Source organism: Octopus sinensis, linkage group LG1, assembly GCF_006345805.1.
Source record: "Octopus sinensis linkage group LG1, ASM634580v1, whole genome shotgun sequence".
NCBI lineage: Eukaryota > Metazoa > Mollusca > Cephalopoda > Octopoda > Octopodidae > Octopus > Octopus sinensis.
In genome coordinates this window covers 203,270,299-203,292,210 of record NC_042997.1, presented here as the reverse complement: position 1 = coordinate 203,292,210, position 21,912 = coordinate 203,270,299, and the positions used below count along the sequence as shown (strand labels likewise).

At 34.7% G+C, this 21,912-nt stretch overlaps 1 protein-coding gene across 3 annotated transcripts in view; it reads left to right on the top strand.

Annotated features, from left to right (window-relative positions):
* LOC115211339 (alpha-catulin) overlaps positions 1–21,912 on the top strand; it is a 349,449-nt gene that overhangs the window by 94,654 nt on the left and 232,883 nt on the right. Inside the window, exon 1 of one of the 3 annotated variants that reach the window (XM_036508401.1) lies at positions 9,322–9,368. The exons of the other annotated variants lie outside the window; for them this stretch is intronic. The gene's annotated coding sequence lies outside the window, so the exon portion shown is untranslated. Of the gene's footprint in view, positions 1–9,321; positions 9,369–21,912 lie in introns of those variants that run through there. 3 annotated transcript variants of the gene reach the window in all.

The following is a 21,912-nucleotide window of genomic DNA, read 5'->3' as shown; positions in this document are numbered from 1 at the left end:
GATTCAGTCCCATTGTGTGGTACTTTGGGTAAATGCATTCTGTTATAGTGGTAAGCCAGCCAAAGCCTTGTGAGTGATCTTTGTAAATCATCATCATCTTCATTTAATGTTTGCTTTCCATGCTAGCATAGGTTGGATGGTTTGACTGAAGACTGGCAAGCCAGTAGGCTGCACCAGGCTCCAATCTGATCTGGCAAGGTTTCTACAGCTGGATGTTCTTCCTAATGCCAACCACTCCGAGAGTGTAGTGGGTGCTTTTTATGTGCCACCGGCATGGGAGCCAGTCAGGAGGCACTGGCATCAACCACACTTGAATGGTGCTGCTCATGTGCTCCCAGCATGGGAGCTAGTCAGGGGGCACTGGCATCGATCCACACTTGACTGGTGCTCATTATGTGCCACCAGCACAGGTACCAGTCAGGCAATACTGGTCACAACTACGATTTTGATTTCACTTGACTCAACAAGTCTTCTCAAGCACATCATATTGCCTGACGTTTCAAGGGTACTTTTAAATAGGCCAGTTATGCAACACTGGCATTGGCCATGTCTGTGATCTCACTTTATTTGCCAGGTCTTATCAAACACAGCATATCTTCAAAGGTCCCAGTCTCTGTGAGGCCAAATGTTTGAAGGTCATTCTTCACCGCCTCATCCCATGTCTTCCTGGGTCTACATCTGCCGCAGGTTCCTTCCAAATGGAAACTGGAAAGCTTATCATTGTGTGTGTCTCCCTCTTGTTTTAGTGCTGCACACTAACTTTCACTGTTGTAAAAGCAGTGAAATTTGTTTGCAATATCTTTGGCAAGTAGAAGAGCATCTAGCCACAGAAATTTTGCCTCAATGAATCTCATCTGACCTAAGCAAGCATGGAAAAGTGGACATTCAAAACTGATGTTGATGAGGAGATATTTAGTGGTGTGTGTGTGTGTGTGTGTGTGTGTGTGTGTGTGAACAACACTAGCACTTTTTTTTTTCTTTTTTCAACTTTCAAATTCTCAGTTAAAGATCTCAATCTTTGCATATATTTTATAATTTGCATTATGTCCCACAACAATTAAAAGCATGTGAAATCTAATTGGGAATTTTGTCTGTTTATTTCATGTTCTAGTTTATTGCTTTTATACAGATTCAAGATCAGATTTGAAAACTCTTGTGTTTGGACTTGAATTGCTTGATTGTCTTCCTCCTAACATCTTGGCAGTCTTTTGAGTGGTCACTTTTGATCTCTTGTACATTGCTTGACACTTGCATGGGTCCACTTGTTGTCTGTGGGCCTTGCAACATGTCTGGCCCTTCAGAATCTGTGCAGTTACATCCTTCATAACACTCCCTCTTCAGATTCACCATATTTTGGATATAGTCCTGCATATGCTTCTCAGAAGAGACCCTGTACTTGGTGTGAAGATGATTTGGTTGAAACTAGAAAAGGTTTTTATGAGACAAAAAAATTTGGATAGTGTACAAGTGACTGAGTTTGATTCCTCACTTAATCTAGTCATGTATTTGTGCTTAAAATATATAAATTACATTGAATTGTAACTATTGAAGAAAAGTTCAAAATTCTATTTTAGAATTACACAATTGAACTAAGAATAAATTAAATGGCCTTGTCGAAGGCCATTAGTAAATATCAGACATCAATCTAGATTGATATATCGCTATAAAAAGTACCATTTGGATTACTTCCTAGGAAACAAAATCATCATCATCATAAAATAAACAAACAAAAACTATGATCTCATTCATTGCTTTTTTAAATTTTTTTTTATTGGTTTTAGTGATTTCTTTATATTTCAAGACTGCTTCACTTTTGATATATTCTGACACCCTGACAATGTTTCATTATAAACATACAGTTCATTGTGTGATAGGCAAGTTAAGATTTGCTATTCTGAACAGTTTTGTACATTAATTTTTTTCTACAAACACTGAAAGGTCATTTTTCACTTTGGTGAATTGCTGTTAAATGCAATAACATAACGAAAAAATGCTGTTAGAGCACTAACATGTCCATCTTTCAACTCTGTGTAAAGGAAGTCTTTCTTTCATGATAAGAAGTAATCTACCTAATTATTGGAACTTGGATCCAGTTAACCATTCCTTTATAGCTTTTTGAAAATCTGTCACAAATTCCTATTTTCTCACAACCAACTGCAATTCAGTAGCTGTGTGGTTAAGATGTATTCTTCTCTCCAACTTGGTTCCAGGTTCAGTCTCACTGTGTGACACCTCAGGTGTTTTTTTCTATAGCCTCAAGCCAAAATGGACTTGGTTGATAGAAACTGCAAGATAACCATTGCTGCATGCATGTGTATGTCTCTTCTTTGTATGGTGTACATCTGCTCTTCTCCCCAAATCGCTCAACTACAGGCTATGACATTGTTGTCATTTCCCTTGCAAATGAGTCATCTGCTTGCTTTGGTACCTCTGAGGATATCTCTGACTTGAAAAACTGGTAAAGGCTAACTGACGAGAGAGAAGGGAAACAATGCTTCAATAATCTGTTTAATCCATGTTAGCATAGAAAAACCAACTTAAAATGCACACACACACACACACACACACACACAAACACTCCTGCTGTAACTCATTTTGCTGTGGACAGCCAAGTCGGGGACCTCTTAGTAATACTTATAAATATTACAATATCTTCAAGCACCACAAAATTTACTGAACATAGAAAGTTGGCTTCATTGATATATGTATTAGGCATCTCATTGTTATACACAATTATATTTACCACATATAATACAGAGTTTGTTTTCCGTAATTATTTTTTTTTGTAAAAGTGGTGGGACCCACACCATGGCAGACATCTCTCATTGTACTTGTGTGTATATATAGTTGTGTATGTATGTATGTATGCATGTATATACGATATATGTGGTCATTAAGAATGAAATGTCTGATTTTGAACTTGGTTTATTTTACTTTATCTCAACAAAAAGCAGTGCAGTTAATCAAAGTGTGTGCCTAAATTATCAACACAATTTTGCCCTTTTATTGGTAGCTTATTTATGCCAGCAGTGAAGAATTCTAGAGAGCAAGAAGTGATGAAATCATGAAAGTTGTCTAATGCTTGAAAAACATGATGCAAGGTCTCATGAATATGGTGGATAACAGTACTAAGTTCAATTTCTGTAACTTGAGTAGCGTTTTTGTGCAACATGTCGAGCATTGTCTTGCAAGAGAATTGGCCTGTCTCTATTGACCAATCTCAGTTGTTTAATTGCAAGTTCATTCATCATTTCTTCCAATTGGTTGATGTATACATCAAATATATTTTTGGAATAGTGGCTGAGTATTCCAAAAATACATGTATCCTTAATGTAATTCTCATGTATAACCAATGTGACATTCTGTGACAAGGCTGTGCTTTTTTAATTATGGTTACAATCTGTTTTGGTACACTTCTATACAGTTTCTATTTGCCTAGTTTTCTATTTGGCTGCCGTGACTACAGCAGCCAAATAGTTCCATAGATAGACAAGTGGTGAGTGAAAGGGAATGAGATGTGGGGGTGAAAATGCTTGATGAAGCAGTGTGTAGGTGGAATAAACATGATCTTACTATGTAGACTGAATGTTTGTTTCATAACAATGCAATTCTCTCATCAATAAATCTGTATTTCTTTTCAAAACTGCATTTGTCATAAATGTCTGCTGTTTAATGGTGTATTTATTGAATGAATCTATCAGCAAGAATCAATTGGCTATGAAATATTTGTATGGTTTGGATTAAATTTTATCAAGCAGAAACTGAACTTCAACTGCATGATCTCTGGCAATTACTTCTGCTCTTTTAGTTTCCTCCGACCTAATCTGGAATAAAATGCTTATTTAATAGTGTGTTACCACGTATTTGGGGGCCAAATGTTTTAACTGTTCTGAAACAAAACTAACTGAAAATATAACAAGACAGGAAGGCAAAGGTTTATTTGGAAAATGGTTGTTTTTACAATGTATTAATGTCAGTGGGAGATATCCCCCACTCCTCTTTTTTTTTTTTTTTATTAATTAGAATCACCTGAATGAGTGCTGGGTAGTTAATGTTAGTGAGTTAACTTTCATACTTTGACCAATTCCTGTTTGTTTCAGTAGAACAAATTATTAATGTCATTCTGCTATTCAGTGAACCACATTTTGACTTAAATAATATTTCCTCTCTTAAAGTATTTCCTCTTCAACAATATGGTTTTCTATTTCAAAAGGATGTTTGGAGATTGGTATATTTTCATTGGTTGAAAGAGCAGGCCTAATAATTCCATCTGTTGTATGGTTGATGCATGAAGAGTAATTGTGTTTTAGCCAAAATTAATTTGTCTACTTCATAGATATTCTGTATATGTGTGTGTGTATCTATATAATATATATTTTCATATGCATGTGCGCGCACACACACATACACACAGAGAAGTGAAAGTGTGTGACTTAGTGGTTAGAGGTATTTGGCTCAAGATCATAAGGTCGTAAGTTTGATTCCCGGTGATGCATTGTGTCCTTGAACAAGACACTTTATTTCATGTTGCTCCAATCCACTCAGCTAGTAAAAATGAGTTGTACTTGCAATTCAGAGGGTCAGCTTTGTTGCATTCTACATTACACTGAATCTCCTTGACAACTATGTTTAGAGTAAGCATGTCTGTAGAGTGCTCAACCACTTGTACATTAATTCCATGAGCAGGCTGTTCTATTGATCGGATTAACTGGAACCCTTGTCATAACCAATGGAGCACCAATTTTATACATACATAGATATATGAACTGCTATTTTGAATGATATAGCATAGCAATTAACCAATGATTCTTAGCATTCCATGTATATCCAATCAGTTACTTGACCTAATTTGTCTTTCCATTCTCTTTTGAAAATTAATAGAGTTTTTATAATTTATGATGTTATAATAAAAAGACATATAAAATCTCCTGTTTTATTCTGCTCTCAAATAATATATATCTATTATTTGGCTATTGATGGTATGTATATACCTGTGTGTGTGTGTGTGTGTGTATACATGTCTTATTCTAAACATCTAAATAATTGCATTAGCTAGTTTATGTAGTATTAGCATACATAATCTATTAACACTAAATTGTTGCTAAAGATACGTGATATGAAGTACCATAGCAGTGAATGTCATCTTAAACACCCTATTTGATCACGTATAATGCCAGAAATGTAATACAAAACTTTGTATATTGACTAGCTCAGTCCTGCAAACTCCTTAGTCCTATCACTAGGTATCTACTTGAATACTAAGTGTGGACTGGCACAGGCACCATGGGGATTACTTGACAGCTAATTAGTCTAGTAGTAGCACTATGGGGATTACTATTGAGCTAATTAAGATATATTTCTCGTCTTATCGGATTCAATTAGATTTGTTTTATTAATGGGTTAATACTTTTACAGAATGCTATTGATGAGAATAAATTTTGGTGAGTGTATTCACCTCATTTTAATCTGTTACTTTATGGTGTGCTATGTTAGACTTGTTCCTTCATTTGTGTCCATTTCCCCTCTGCCCCATGCTGACAGTCATGTGATTACTGAGACATTGTTTTGCAGCCACATACCCTTTCTGTTGCTGATCCATCCTTCTGTTGTTTTCCAAGTAAGGGACTTCTCATTCCTCTCATTTCTGAAAGTGTAGAGCAAGTAAATGACTTCTTGATAGAAAATGTCATCAAACACCATTTGTAGCTTGTTGCTGTTTCTCATGTAAAGCACCACACAAATGCACACATTTCCATACTGTTTCGCCTACTTGGTTCTTTCTCAAGGTATTGGTTGGCCTAGGTCTATGGTTGAAGACACTTTTCCAATGTGTGCCGCAGTGAGATTGAACCTGAAATTGTGTGATTGGAAAGTGATCTTCTTAACTACATGGTCATGTCTAGCTTTACTCTAACATAATAAAATATAAATCTTGTATGAGAACTCACTTTATATTATTTTATCAGATGACTAGAATATGATTATTAGAGATTTTTATGCTTTTGAATGACACAAATTTATCTTTATTTACTTTTCTGAATTGTAATCCGTATATGACTCACACTCAGAAAAGAAAGTTTAGTAACTATGTACCATGGTTTCACTAATTCTTTAATGTTGTGAACAGACATAGACACACTCTTGGCCCTCCCAACCTTTTGACCCCGTGGAAAAGAAGAGAGAGTTTGTACCAGTACTTTGCAGGTACTCATTTCATTTAATGAAACTGGAGCAATGAGGAATTATGTGCCTTGCTCAAGGGCACATGATTCCCTATCCAGGAATCAGATTAATGATCACAGGCCTAACACGCTAACCACTAGGCCTTCAAACGTTCACTAACGATCACAATATATAATACAAGGGAACTGAATGATTTCCTATTTCAGAATTCAGAAATAATATAGAATCCTGCTTTCAAATAAATATTTTTCTCACTTCTTCTTTCTCACTACAGTGAAGGGTTCAGCAAGCATGTAATTTTAGAAATTGATTGTTGCAAATGCCAGGGGAATATTTTGTTTAGATTTAGAAATTTTTTATATTTGTCAAGTTCATGAATAATTTCTACACATTTATATGAAAATAGATTTTATAGCCTGATGGTGATGATGATGATACTAAAATAGTATCTTTCCTAATATCATTATCATTACTCTATCACCTCCTAATGGGGCGTGATAATCCACTTGTATGGTTTTCAAACCCAAAAGGTGTAATAGTTATTTGGCTGGCCATGCATTACATATTATGTAATATGTGTATTGAAACAAAAATAAAATTTATATGGATTGATTACAGTAATAATCAATGTATTTGGAGTTACTATTTTGAATAATGGTTCTAATTTATTGATCTCAAGTATCAGTAGAAGACAGATGCAATTAAAAAGACTAACTAATGTTTTTATAATTTCAGCAATTTTGTTCCTCTCCCTATCTGATTTAATTTTGTAGTGAGTTAAAGAAAAATCTGATGGTTATATGGTTTTCATATTGTTGTTTATGGTGTTCATGTTGTTGTTTAACCCCAAGTTAACCCTGCTTGAGTTCGTTTATGCCATGACCATCCAGGAGTTTTTTTGGAGGAATATTGTTCCTCAGACTGTGTTTCATTTTTTTTACTCGTTTCAGCCATGTCACTGCTGTCATGTTCTTTTTTTTCTTTCTGTATTTAAGATGGTAATATGTGATGTGTGGGATATTTGATTTATTTCCAGCAAGTTGAGCAGACACAATCACATACAGCCCATCTTCAGGCTGTGTGGAATCCATTTTACTTGACCCTTTTTAGTTTTTATACTAACCTGCTTGGGAATTTTGATCCACAGTACAAACTTCTTGTTTTAAAGTGATCCAAATAAAAAAAAAACCACTTGCATAAAAATTCCATGCTACTTTATTTTCCAAATACCTGCATATTAATGGGTTATTTTCATAACTTCTTTCATATTTTCAAAATTAACCGCAATAAAGGCAGCATATTTCAACTGAAATATGGTAACAAAAGGGTTAAGCTATTCTCACCATCTTCCAAGATAACAAAATGGTGCATAGCCCTGTGTCCCCCACTTCCTTTTTATAATCTTTTTGTGGGGAAGTGAAGGGTAGTCCCCATGATCCTTGTTGGGGTCACTGAGATTGGTGAATGAGAGGGAAGGAGGTAGGACGGAAGGTATCTTTAGACCAAAGACATGGCCCAAATGCCTGCAACATAGTGGATTCCACCAAAGACATCCAAAGTGCCAGGTGCTGGTGTTAAATTGGGTGGTGGATTAAGTCTATGGTAGGATTTGAACTCAAAATACAAAGTGTTGGGAGTGACACTGCAATGTATCTGATCATTCCTACAGTTTTGCCAATCTGCCAGTTTGATTACTGCCTTTATTTTTTTTATTGACTCTGAAAGGATGAAAGGCAAAGTTGACGTTGGCATGATTTGAGCTCAGAGAGCCCAATATTGGCTATTTAATCCTTTTAAAACCAACCTGCTTGAGACCATAACAAAGTGCTCGTATTTATATTAATATCGCTTAACATAAATAATATTGTGAAACTTCAATTTGTCAATACCGGCATAATATTTAAGGATGTATAAAGTTGCAGTTATTAGACAAAACTTTCTGAAATTTTCATTATATTGGAAATTTATAGAAAAACATTGCCAATTTACTTATAGGAAATACATTCATGAAAGAGTGAAAAAAAATCTTGGCTTTAGAAGCTACAGTGAAGCATTGATGTCAACCATCTAATACTGTTACGACTCTGTGATAATATTCCAAATGATGTTGCAAAAATGCCCCCAAAACCTTGGCTTTCATGAAATCATTACATGTGATTTATATTGATTTATGTATGGGCTGCAAATATACTCAAGGATTAGACAATCCCAATCTCCTTGATGCAACAATAAAAATACACATACTTCAGTTGCTTTTGGTTAAGTCTCATAACTCAATATGGTTCAGCTATGTGTACATCTTCTGTGGTTAATGTACTTGTTGAACACGTATATACATATCATAATTTGTTATAATTATATATAATACACTGGCATGGCTGTGTGGTTAAGAAACTTCTGCTTTGCAACCTCATGGTTTTGAGTTAAGTCCCACTGTGTTTTCTGCCTCAAGCCAGCCAATGCCTTATGAGTGAATTTGATCCTGAAACTGTGTGGAAGCCTGCTGTGCAAGTGTGTGTGTGTGTCTTTGTCCTTATCCTGTTCTGCTTGGCAACTGGTATTGGTTTGTTTACATTCTGGTAACTTAATAATTCGGTAAAAGAGACCTGATAAAATATTGGGGCCTGTTTGTTTGACCAAAGCCTTAAGGCTGTGTCCCAGCATGGTTGCAGTCCAAAAGCTAAGATAATTATAACTTGTTTTAATTGTGCATAATTATTTGTTTTAATCATATGGCCATTGCCAGCCTCGCCTGGTCCTCGTGCCGGTGGCACGTAAAAAGCACCATCTGATTGTGGCCGTTTTCCAGCCCCGTCTGGCACCTGTGCCGGTGGCATGTAAAAAGCACCCACTACACTCACAGAATGGTCGGCGTTAGAAAGGGCATCCAGCCGTAGAAACATTGCCATATCAGACTGGGCCTGGTGCAGCCTTCTGGCTTCCTAGACCCAGTTGAACCGTCCAACCCATGCCAGCATGGAAAGCAGACGCTAAATGATGATGATGATGATATATATTATGTTATATGTAATTGTAATTTGTGATATTATAAATTGTTATAATTATGTTTAATAATTTAATATTTAAATAAATTTGTTTCTTTTCTGTTTTTAGGTAAGTCTGAAATATGTATGGATTAAAGTTTTACCTCTTGGTTTTCTGAACAGAATTATTATCATCTCTTGGTATGTGGTTTATAATTTAATTCATATCTTATGAAATAAGTTTGGTTATTACTGACTAATTACTGCATTCAATTAGAATTTTGAATTATCTCTTCCTATTTCCCCTTTGCTCTCTCCCCCTCCTTACTCAATTTTCAGTGAAGTTTGTAATTTTAAACAAAATAATCAATGCGTTTTTTTTTATCAATACTGTGACTAATGATGTCTGTTTATCATATTCCCTCTTTTAATCTTTCACACATCACACCATTCTATTGTTTTGTGGTGTACATAATGAAGGCCATTCTTGACGTAATGTTAACATTATACATGAAACCACAGTTTTTATCGTTAAAAAAACTGGAGAAACCAGATAAGTTTATTATTAATCATGTTGTTAAAAATAGCATTCTAGAAGAGACTTAAATATCAATTTCTTTGATCCCCTCCCTTAAAAAAAAAAAAAGAGAGAAGAGATGGAAGAGAGAAACTCCCAGAAAAACAGATTCATCCTTGCAGATCAAATATTCCCCCTTTTGCATGTCTTTGTTTTATCATTTTCTTTCTTTTTTTTATTTTTTATGTGAGACTTTACTGTTATAAAAGTATGCTGCTAAAATAATCATCTTGCAGCCTTAAACTGGGGCTAGCCCTGTCTTTGAAGCTTTCTTAGAGGAAAAAAAAAATCAGCTCTCTGCTATATTGTCAAATAATATGCTTTGAATCATGTTGCGACACTGTTGTTATACTTGTGCAGACATGGGGGAAAAAGTGGAGGAGATAATGCAGTGGGGTAAAGAATTATTGCAGCATCTAATGTGGTAGGGCGTTAGTCTGAGTAGAAGTTCATGTGGTCTTGCCTCTCTCTTTACGCTTTCAGAATTAATAAAATGTATATCAGTAATATACTGGAGGTGATTAAATTGCTTTTTTTCCTGGCACCTTGAAAAAAAGTAGAAATGTATGTATGTGTGTGTGTGTGTCTATATATATATATAGATAGATATAGGGTTAAATATAATTAATTTAATAAAATCAACAAATTTCACTTAGTAGTATTTCGGTAAAAATTTATATGATTATAATAATAAGGGTTTTTTGCAACAAGTTTAGAAATAGCAGCCAAAAGACTACTAGTCTTTTGGCTGCTATTTCTAAAATTTTCGGTATGTGGTTAAGCAACTTGTTGCAAAAAAAACCATTATTATTATATAGATAGATAGATAGATGTGCATATGTGAGTGAATAAATGACTTAAAGATTCACGTTAACTTGAGCATTCCTCACTTGGATATGATTTCAGTGATGGTTTTCTTTTTATGCAACCTTTACTCAAATCACATCCATTTGAAGAATACAGTAAAACTTAGACAAGCAATACTTTCAGTAAGTCTTCAAACTGGTAAAAAATAAAAATAATTCTGAAGGTTTTCTTTGTTTTAAATTTTATTTTACTGTTACATAGGAGCAGGCAGGACTGTGGGGTTAAGGAGTTTGCCTCTCAACTGTGGGGTTTTAGGATCAATCCCACCGTTAGCACCTTGGGCATGTGCTTTCTTCTATACCCACTGGACCAGAAACTAAAAGACTGTTGCCTGTAGGTGCCTCCTTGTTTTGACATCATACAACATTGAGGATGAGCATCACCTTCATATAAATGGTGCCGTTTGTTTCCAGTCTGCTGTGAAAATGTCTGGTTGTGAGGTAATGTTACTTTGGTTGGAAATGGGTGAGGGTTGGTGTTAGGAAGGGCACCTGATCATAGAAAGTTTGACCCATGCTAGGATGGAAAAGTAGGTGTTAAAATGACGATGATGGTACTTATTGCACAAATCAAACTGAAGTCTCGCTTTTCTTTCTGGCGGCTATTTCTCACATAAAACAGAACTATTAGTCTAGAACTGATTTTTAAGAAATTGTATCTTTTCTTTAATTAAGATTAAGGATTTATTCTTTAGTTTTGTCAGATATTGAGTTGAATATAATTAAAATTAATGTAGAATAATGGAATGTTGAAAGAAAGTTAGAAAAAATTCAGAACCACTGTTGATGGCTAAATCAGTCTCCAATAATGGCGCCTTGTTTCATAAATTCTCACTTATAGATTTGATGGCAATTCTTCTCGTTAAAACAGTTCCTTTTAATGGAAAAGAAAAAAAGAAAAATTCAACTTGGTGTTTAATCCAAGATATTCTTTAATAAACGCTTATTTATTTGCTTCTAATTTTGTATTTGAATATTTTAGTCTGTTGAAAATATGGCTATTAATAAAGTTTGAATAAAATAATGACTTTAAAGCATGCAGAGTGAACATGTCTGAAATTGTAATTAGTATTGTATTTGATAATGAATTAGTGTATATTCATCATCATCATTGTTTTAATGTACACTTTTTCATGCTTGCATAGTTTGGACAGTTTATTGAGATAGATTGTCTATGGTTGGATGCTCTTCCTGTTTCCAACCTGTTTCCAACTAAAGTAATATTTCCCTAGGCCAGACACATTTCTGCTGAACATAGGAAATGAATGATGTCTTATGCAACATTCATGTGATGTTGAGAGAGAGAGAGAGACTTTTAATGTCTGCTTTTTCATGTTTGCAAGTGTGTTACAGAATTTTTTGAGGCAGATTTTCCAAAGTAGAATACCTTTCATGTCACTGCCCCTCACTTATTTCCCAGTAAGGGAATATTTCTCTATGGCTAGACATGTTTTCACAGAATATTGGAAATAGACATTGTTTGCATGACAGTAACATTTGTTTACAGCTATTATATAATGTAAAAGCCAGGGGACACACTCTCTCTCTCTCAAATACATACCTACATGATAGGCTTCTTTTAAGTTCCATCTACAAGGCCCACTCACAAGGTTTTGCTTGATCTGGGGGCTATAGTAGAAGACACTTGCTTAAGTTCCTGTGTAGTGGGACTAAGCCTTTAAGCCCTGTGGTTGGAAAGCAAACTTCACAATCACACAGTATATTAGTAATATGTGTGTGTGTGTATGTATATATATATATATATATACACACACACCTCAAAACAGTTTGATTCAGAATCTTTGGTACTCTGCCTGGCTAGTCTTTGGCCAATGGAGTTTAGTGCCCTTCTTTCGTTTACTCACACATATAATATATATATATATATATATATATATATATATATAGTTGTATTTCAGGATGATCTTTTTTTTTTTAAAAATAAACACAAGCACTATTCTTTCTTCACTCATTTATTGCTGTTCTTATTCTAACTCGTGTCCATTATCTGGAAATCTTTCATTACACATCTGTAACATCCTCAGCAACACTTTCTGTCTTCATGTGTGCACTTGCTCTCTCTCTCTCTATATATTTATGTTTATTGGAAATGGACACTGCTGGCATGAAGATGATATTTGTTTACAACTATCATGGTTACTTTTATTATCATACTAGCAGTAATACTCATCGTTGATTGGGTAATTACTTTTACTGTTTCTCAGGAGTCACATTCAAAGTATTATTATATATATATAATTTACTCCTCCTGTATGTGTGTATTTTTATCAGAGAAAAATATGTAATACTTGAAGTAGAAAAAAGATCAATTTCGTACATGAACTTCTCTTCATTCATTATATGAAAATAATAAGCGAGTTGTATGTATTATTGTCAATGCACAATTAGCGTTGTACCATTGCATAATTTTGGTTGAGACAAATTAGGCAATAGCATAATAGGAGATATAGACAAAGCATTGCATGTCGTGGGTTTGTTTGGTGGTCTTTTTTTAGTAGACATTTTTTTGATTAGGAATATCAGTAATAGTGAAATGAAATTACAAATGTTGTGTCCTGTCAGTCAGATTTAGGTTTACTTGTCCTGTATGTGTTTATTCTATAAGAGAAAAACATGTAATAATTGAAGTAGAAAAAAAAAAGATGCATTTCATATACAAACTTCTGTTTGTTCTTCAAGTTGCAATCCAGCAACTTTCAGTGTTTGGCCATGACTTTTATCAATGCTCATGGCAAAAGAAAGTGGGATAGGAAACTATAAGGGCTTAAATTTGAATGGGACATTAGATGGTACAACTAGTGCGAGAAACGAAAACGGTGTCACATTCACCACAACCAGTGAGAATATTTGCCTCAATGCAGTTCGTCATAGGATCGTGCACAATTAGTGTTGCCTCCCTTGAACCATTTACTTCCATTTTATGGGACAAACAAACACAAACGGACAGAATCTCTCTTTTATATATATATATAGATTTCTGTTGTGTATGTGTGTATCCTTACTTTTACATTGCATGGTAACTGTAAATGAGTTATCATCATACAAATGGTGTCCTTCATTTCCATTCTTCCATAAAAATATGTCCAGTCATGGGGGAAAATATCTTGGTTGCAGCAAGTGCATCCAGCCCCAGACAATCAGCCTTGAATTCTGTTTAGTAGATAAAAACTAAAAGGAAGCCTGTTATGTGTATATGTTTGTGTGTATGTTTATGTGTTTCTGTAATTGTCTGCCTTTGAAGATCTGTGAAGATCTTACTTGCAAAACAGTTACAGATGAGTGGCAGGAAAAGCATCCAGCTGCAATAATATGTCTAATTATATCATAGAAAAAACAGACATTAAATAAATCTATAATACATAAAAATTTCAAATATGACCCTTTGGTATCTGGTGATATGCTAATGTGACTATTACCATACTAAATGTAGATGAATCAGACTTGGTCTTGGGGCTATAAAATTATAACTTAAAGTTAAGCCAGAAAATTGGCATTTACTGAAAGGACCATGAATGAGTGTGTATTAACATGAATCTAGATTTAGCCTTTGTTTTAGCAATCTCTAGCCATGACTAACATTCTATTGTTGTAAACAAAGCACCTGTAGTTGGTGCCAAACCAGGCTAATGTGAGCAGACTGTTGATGAGGTAATTAAGTAGACATGCACCTACGTAGATTTAGATTCGTTAAACACCAGTATAGATTGGTCTGGACTAATTAAATACTGCACCACAAGATTGCAGTTACAATCTAATTGTCTGAATGAATAATTCAACATAAAGATGTAAAGATAAGTAACATAGGTAATATTTGATTTTAAATGCTTAGATGTTGATGTCAACATGTTTTCCTTAATGTTTTTAAAGCAAAATCTTTTAAAGCTCAGCTTATTTTAAGAGGAACTGTTAAAATAACTTGTAATGTTGACCTCCTTGAAGAAGCTATTAAATGTAGCAGCTAAATCTCCCTCAATATAATCATTACCATCTTTAAAATGGAGACAGTAGTCTTTAAAACCCAGTTCTCACAAATGTAATGGAATGGACAGGTCTTTTATTGACTCAACCCTTTTGATAGCAACCTGCCTCAGACTGCTCTAGGTTCTGTGATGTAGATTTACTGTTTTAAAGTGGTTTAAATTATCATGTTCCATCAAACTCTGATGCTAAATTGTTCCAGACTCCAGCTTAATAATTAGAAAGTTATTTTACTAAATTCTTCGTTATTTAAAAAATTAATTAAAACAAAGCTAGCATTGTTAACAAAAATATAACAAAAGGGTTAATGCCTCAATTGGCTTTTCTGAAACCAACATACCACGCACATCTGCATGAGGAAGCAACCTGAGGTATCACAGCACATTGAGTGTAGACCCAGACACACTGTGATGTTTATGGGTGTAATACTATTGATCACAGGTTTGGTCAATGTGAGCCGAATTACACATACAAGCAGAGAGAGAGAGACTATATAATACAGCTTAATTTTGTTTGGCAACCTCCTAGCCACATTTTCAATCTTTCACCAATCTAATTTCTTAATATTAACCCTCAAGTATTCAAACTGACCCTATCTGGCCCTAAAACATTCTACCTGGTTTTATGATTATACCAGCCAGATCCAGCCTGTCACACCTATTCTACAATGTGATTCTAAAAATAAACAATTACATTATTGAAATCTCAAAGCTACAAGATAATGCATGATTAATTCAGAACAATGTGAATGAATAAGCATTACTTTTGACTGAGTAGTCTGAATGCTAATGGGTTAATACAAAAGGAACCCATGCACACACATGCACACATGCATGCTTCACAGAATAGGGAAACATGAAAACACTAAATTAATGTAAATCTTAGAAATGAATAACCAAAGTAATCTCACTTTGGCTTAATGTGTTCCCCTTGCGAATGGATCCCCACATTATAATCTTCCATAGACATGATTTTGTGTTTCATTGCTAGTAAAAAAGATTTATTGACTTAACTTATTTCAACATCAGGTATTAAAAAAAAAAAATGTTCCAATGTAAGAAATACTTTAATTTTAAAAATTTTATTCTTTAAAATTAAAACAACTGCAAATAAAAAGAAATAGTTTTAGTGGATATCATTAGAATTTTTCAAATAAAGTTAATATGGACACCTTGAAGGGTTTAACCAAACAAATCAATCCTAGTATTTATTTTAAAAATATGGTATTTATTCTATTAGTTTTTTTTTTGTCAAACTGCTAAGTTAAGTGGATGCAAATAAATTAACACTGGTTGTCAAACAGTGTGACAGTATACACGTACGAGGGGTTCCACACAGTTTCTGTCAACCATATTTACTCAAAAGGCATTGGTAGGTTCAAGGCTATAAAAAACACTTACCCAAGGTGCCATGCATTGGGACTGAACTTGAAACCATGTGGTTGCAAAGCAAGCCTCTTAACCACATAGCTATACCTTTATACATTATAAAGACTATTGTGATTCTTGAACTAACCCAAGTCCAAAACGTAAAGTCAGTTCTCTTCATTATTCTTCATTAATATCTTTTCCAAAAGTAGCAATATCATAACTTTATACTCTTTTCATTTAAATATCTTTTAGTTCCTTCTTTATACTATTGCTTTCCTCACTCATATTGCTCCTAATTGATGTTTATCACACAGAACACTTGATTGACTCACTAAAATAATCTTAATAGAATATTCAGGATTTGGGAAATATTTAATATAACTCTATGGGTACCGTATTAGTGTTTGAGACAGTTTATCTTTAAAAAGTTTAGCCAGATGCTTAATCAAAAATATATATTCAACTCTTTTGCTACCAATCCACCCATGTGCAACTCTGATTCTGATAGAAACTTCTTGTTTTAAAGTGATATAAGCTAAACTTCCAACATTCCATGTTTATGTTCCAAACACCACATTCATCATGGCAGTTATTTTACCTAGTTCTGAAGGTGCAGATGTGACTGTGTAATTGAGAATTTTACTTCCTGACCACATGGTTTCAGGTTAAGCCACACTGCATAAAACCTTTGGCAAGTATCTAGCGCTACAACCGCAGCCCAACTGAAGCCTTGTGAATGGATTTGGTAGATGGAAACGGAAACGGAAAGAAAATTGTGTAATGTATATATGTGTGTGTGTAATATGTATATATATATATATATATATATATATATATATATATATGTATGTATGTACACACACTAAGTGTGGAGGGAACCTGAAGAAGTAGACCTAGGAAGATGTGGGACAAGATGGTGAAATATGATCTTTAGATGTTAAGTTTCACAGAAGCAATGACAAGTGATAAAGACTTGGTGATTTGCTGTGCTTGAAAAGACGTCAAAGCTGTGGCCAGTGACACATAAAAAGCACCCAGTACACTCTGTGGAGTGGTTGGCATTAGGATAGGCATCAAGCTGTAAAAACCAAACCAAAACAGACTGCAGCCTGGTGCAGCTTACCAGTTCCAGTCAAACTGTCTAACGCATGCCAGCATGGAAAACAGACACTAAATGATGATGATGATTATATATATATTTTCTGTAGGTCTGAGTTAAAAAGATGCTGTACAATATTCTGAAAAAACATGTCTGGCTATGGGAAAGTAGGAGACAGGTGAGGATTGGTAACAGGAAGGGCATCAGGAACATAGGAAATCTACCTCAATAAACTTTGTCCAACTCATGCAAGTATGGAAAATTGGTCATTAGAATGATCATGATCTTCATCATTTTAGAAATGAATTGAAAGAAAGGTTACATATTTTAACTGAACAATGGTAACAAAAGGGTTGAATAAGATAAGACTTGACTATAGAATTTTTGGCTGATGATAATTTAAGTCAACTGGCATTAGATTTGTTATATAGCTTTTGTGCTTTTATTTTCTCTAAAGTATGTAATATTTATACAAATGTAACATTCAGATGTGATTATACAAATCCTTTAATTTATAATTTTCATTTTTCTTTTCCTTTTTGAGCAAATGCCCCCAAAAAAAAAGTGGCAGGGAAAGACAGGCTAATTTTAAAATTTGAGCTTGAGATAAATATATTTTTTAGAATTTACATATTTTGTTTATCTCTGAAATGGTATTAAAGTTTGTTGAAAGTAGGAATGTAGAAAAGGCCCTAAATTCTTAACAGTTGATTCAGAAACATGCAGTTTATTATTATTTCTCATCTTTAATATCAGACATTATTTGAATAACTTTGAGTTGTCTTAATATGGTTTTCTTCATTCTTGGAATATCATATCACTTGAATAAAATACGACACACCCAGACCATGGAGGTTTCATATGACTTATAGTTGTGTGCTAGTTTGACTTGTTACATGAATTCCTTTAAAAATATGTAGGTGGAATTTGTGCCTCTATAAATTTTACTGAATATAAACTCATAAGTTTGCTTCTCAGCCACATGGTTCTAGGTTCAGTCCCACTGCTTGGCACTTTGGGCAAGTGTTTTTTACTATAGCCTTGTGAGTGGATTTGGTGGGTGGAAACTGAAAGAAACTTGAATATATATATATCTGTGTGTGTTGTGTGTGCGTCTTTGTGGCTGTTCCACCCCACCACTTGACAACTGGTGTTGGTTTGTTTATGTTCTTGTAACTTAGCAGGTTGGTAAAAGAGACTGATGGAATAAATATCCTGTTTTTACTGGAGTTGATTTGTTTGACTAAAAGCTCTTCAAGCCAGTACCCCAGCATGGCTGCAGTCTAATGACTGAGACAAGTAATAGATAAAAGATAGTTGGTGACTTTCATAACTACAAAGTTACTCTTATTCATACTATAAATGTCATCATCATTGTTTTAACATTCACTTTTCTATGCTTGCATGGATCAGAATTCTTTGGCTGGTTGCCTTTCCTGTCACCAACCTTCATCTATTTCCAAGCAAAGTAATATTTACCCATGGCTAGACATGGAAGGTACACGCACATGGCTTCTCACAATTTCTTACAGCATAAGAAAAAGTAAAGAGGAAGAGATGGCAAGTGTATATCATCATCATCAACCATTGCCCATACTGGCATGGGTTTGATAGTGTGACCTGGTTGGCATGCTGGATGGCTGCGCCAGGATCCAGTCTGATTTGGCATGGTTTCCTATGGTTGGATGCCCCTTTCTAATGCCAACCACTCTGAGAGTGTAATGGGTGCTTTTACATGCCATTTGCTTGATACCAGTATCTGCCATGGCTGCAATTTTGCTTGGCTTGATGGGTCTTAAGCACAACATAATGCCAAAGGCCTTGGTCATTATTCCGTGAGGCTCAGCACTCGAAGGGAGCTCAGCCACTTTGCCTCCATGAGGCCCAACGCTTGAAAGGCACTTAGCTACCTTGCCTCTGTGAGGCCCGTTCAAAAGGAACTCAGCCACCTCACTTCTATGAGGCCCATCACTTGAAAGGAACTCAGCCACTTTGCCTCAATGAGGTCCACCACTCAAAAGGAACTCAGCCACTTCACCCAGATTTTATTTACTCCATTCCTTGACTCTTGTATCTTTATTTGCATACCTGGCAACACTGGCTGCCAACCATGAAGTATAAATTAATTTTTTTCAGCTTATTGTACTTCAATATGGAAAAAATTCACAACTTTCTGACTTAATAAACTACTATTGTTTCTGAAAGTTGCTTTTTATATTTTTTATGGATTGCTTAAAGCTAACTTTCTTCCTACACCTTGATTCTTGGATCTTGCATTTCTTGACCACAACCATAAACACAACCCCATCCCTATTTACATTACATTCTTTTGTTTTTAGTTTTTTTTTATTTTCTTTCTGACCACATCTTCCTCACTTAACCAAATGTGTCTGAACTGCTAGCATTTCACCACAAGTATTTAACTTGGAGTGAAAATAAAATGTAAATCTGGTAACTTTTGAAGTATGTTACATCCCCTGGTGAGGCTCTTTTGCACTGTGCTTTTGCATCTGATGTCATTACATCATTCTTCGCCCACTAGGGAGCAGTGCAGAACAAAGCCAAAACAATTGTTGTGCTAATAAAGCTATTATAGACATCTTCCATGTCTATCATTCAAAGTATATATAACTCATATGTTGAACAAATGCAATATGAGTGTATAGTGTGTGTAGAAGATATGGTTTTTATTGAAGCTGAAGCTGAGAGTTTGTCTTGCAACTCAAGTTTCAGTTTAATTATATATATATGTATAATATAATATAAAATCATACAGAAATTTGTATGTAATGATCATCAGCTTTTGTAGTTGAAATATGTATTCTCTGCTCTTCAAGACTCTCTGCTAGCATATACTCTGCACTTTAGTATTTTTACATGAGCAAAAAAGAGCAGCAAATAAGCACACTGTTTACATGCCTGTAAGAAAACAAATCTTTTATTGTTGACTTTATTGTGATCAGATTAAGTCCTATTGCGACTATTTCTAGTGATCTATCTCTGTATTCCCAGAAACTCTTGTCTAATAATAAACAGTGAGAATACAATGTTCATTTGTAGATTAACTACTAAAAGTAGTTAATCTGTTATTTTGCCAATTTCACTTTTATCCAATCAGTCAGAGCACCAAAACAGGAAATGTTATGCTTTAACTGCAATAGGCAGGGCAGAAAATAGTTACATCAACTTTTCATAACGAATGTTGTCTGGAATGACAAAAGAACAACTGTTGCTTGGCATCTCTCTCTCTCTCTCTCTCTCTCTCTTTATAATACACACACACACATGATTATATATATATATATATATATATATATATATATATATATGAAGCATTTCATTGTCAGCGTGTATTCTGTGTTTCAACACACATATAATGTAAATATGTTTGAAGAGAAATTTGAATGTGTGTGTTTTTAAGCATGTTTACAAATATGTGCTTGTCAGTGTTTTTAGATGTTTTCTATACACAGGCATATTCTGTTGAAGGCCTACACAACCTCTATAGATAGGTACATATATAGACATGTATCTTGAATTGGTGTATGTTGCAGTGTGAACAAAAGCGTGTCATCCCTCTCCACCCTACACACATCTAAGCAAATATATTTGTGTATTTTTTATGTAGCTGTTCTTTTGTTATCAAATATAAAACCAATGCAAACATGTATATTGATGTTTATTGTGTGTATAATCTAAAGTCTGTTGAGAATGAGAAACAGAATGGGAGAGAGAGAGAGAGGCGTGGGTGTTAGATGTGAGATGCTGTAAAAGAGAAAAGCATGGGCAGCGACTGCAGTGTTTGCAGGGATTAAAGAAGAGTGAGTTCATTATGACCTGTTCACAAGAGCTATGGAATAACAAAGTTTTTAAAACCTGTCCAATCTATGCTGTGGAAGGTTGTTCCAAAACTGATGTTAAATGTTTGTGAGCATCATTATCATCAGCTTCATTTATCACTATCATTTGAAGGTTTATTTTCCTGTGCTTGCATGAACCAGATGGAATTCACTATGGATAATTTTCTACAGTTAGGTGCTTCTGCTGTCACCAACCCACACTTGTTTCCAAGTAAGGTAATATTTTCCCTTGGCCAGACATGTTTATCATAGAAGACTAGAAATGGTCAGCATTACTTGTATGACTGATGCTTGTTTACAGCCTTTATATGGTGAATTGAGAAGTGTACCCTCCCACAAGTTAATTATATCGTAAAGCTCCAAATCTGAGGGATGGTGGATTTCATGATTATGTAGATGCGTGTAGCGGTGGTACATCTCGAACGCAAACCACATGGTTGCCTTTTGTAAGATGTTCTGTGTCCGGGTCGTGAATAGATCATCAATGGATCATATAACTGAAAAAGAAGCACACTCTACATTACTGCTCCAATCCTTAGAGTGTACTTATTTTTTGGATATATGATCCACTGACTATGTATGTATCTCTCTATCTTAGGTTCTTAGGGTGTAAAGGTAGAGTATTTCCAGAGAAGCACTCAACCCAAATGCTGGGCTATCAACATTGTCAGGTTCCAGACCAATGCCAGAATTCTTCAAGTGTAGAAAATCCTTGTTTCACAATGGTCATGCCGTAATGTGAGTTGGGTGAAGAGTAAATTATAATCCAAATAATAAGACAAAGAAATTCTTTAACAAATCTTTAATGATTTGTTACAGTTGTTTCTGTACCAACTCTGCTTGCAACGTCAGTTTATGCAAAAAAATTGAAGTGAAAATTTATGCAAAAGTTTGCTGTCATGTTGTGTGTCTTCCAGACATTGTTTTTTGGCTTATATTGAGAGGAAACAAAAAGTAGATAAAAGTTTGGTTAT